Below are 1,271 nucleotides of genomic sequence, written 5' to 3'. Positions count from 1 at the left end.
CTACTTTCCTGTAAAAATCACATTCCTTACAACACTCCAAAGTAGCATTTTCAACCTCAGGGTGCTAATAGGATCCAGCAGGAGAAAGAAATGTCAGCTAAGTAGCAGGCGCTGTTTGGAGAGTGCAATGGAGCTGATCCACAGCCCCGGGGCAAAAGGAGCAATCTCAGGGCAAAGGTTAAAGAGTTCAGGAGCACTTCAGCCTACTTAATTGCAACAGGCCTCTTACACAGCGCAAGATGGATGACCCAAGCTGGGCAAGGGGGGCAGAGCGGGGCCAGCAGCATCACCAGCTGGAGGCACGCAGGCGGCCGGGGACCGCGGCGGAGGGGACCGCGGCAGAGGGGACCGCGATGGAGGGGACCGCGGCAGCTCCTCGCCCCTCCCCAAGATGCTGCTGGATGGCAAAGGTGACCCACGTCACACCGGGGACCCCGGGCCACCGGCTCTGTCCCCTCTGCCTCTGGGAGTCTGTCCCCAGCCTCCTCCGATAAACGGGAATTTCTACCGGAGCGGGCTGATGCCGGGGAGGTTTTGTTGCAAGAGCTCAGCACAGCACTCATCCAGGCAGATAAATAACCGGTAGCAAGAATAACTCCAGCTGCCAAGGAAATGTCTCTTGCTCCCCTGAAAATCATAAGGAACATTTTAAGGGGAAAGAGGGGGGAATTGGTTAGCGTTGCTGTTCTTGTCATTTTTACAGGATTTGTTTTCCGATTTCTTTTTATTTTGAATCGTCAGAATCTGAACACGTCAGCCCCAAGGTGCTTCTGCCGGGAAGGTGCCTCAGATAATATTTTTAGTAGAGTTTTGCCTTGTTTTCTGACACACATCTGATAAATGTCATCAAAAGCTGATGTTTTGCATGGAAAAGGTCTTTTGCATTTTTTTTTATCTAAAGAAAAAATAAAAAAGAATAAAAATATTTCGTTCATTTCTCACCAGTGAGGTTTATGCTGTTTCCCTGGTGATAAAAGCACAGGGTTGGCTCTTGAGACATATGCATTTAATTCCCAGCTCTACCGCAAACCCCCGCCATGACCTTGAACGAGCCACTTGGGCTCCGATCCGTATGGGATGAGATTTTTCTGCTAAAGCTCCCGTTTGGCCTCTTCGGTTGGGATAACATCTGGGGAAAAAAAAAAACAAAAACAAAAACAAAAAAACGAACAAACATACAAAAAAAAAAAACCCAAACAAACCTAAAAAACGTTCATTTCACGGGGGCACCCTGTTCCCCACCGCACCGCCCACTCATCCCCGCGGGGACC

This window comes from Charadrius vociferus, unplaced genomic scaffold (assembly GCF_000708025.1).
Source record: "Charadrius vociferus isolate BGI_N301 unplaced genomic scaffold, ASM70802v2 scaffold549, whole genome shotgun sequence".
Classification (NCBI taxonomy): Eukaryota; Metazoa; Chordata; class Aves; order Charadriiformes; family Charadriidae; genus Charadrius; species Charadrius vociferus.
The sequence above is the reverse complement of the archived record's forward strand: the minus strand, read 5'-3'. Positions refer to the sequence as shown.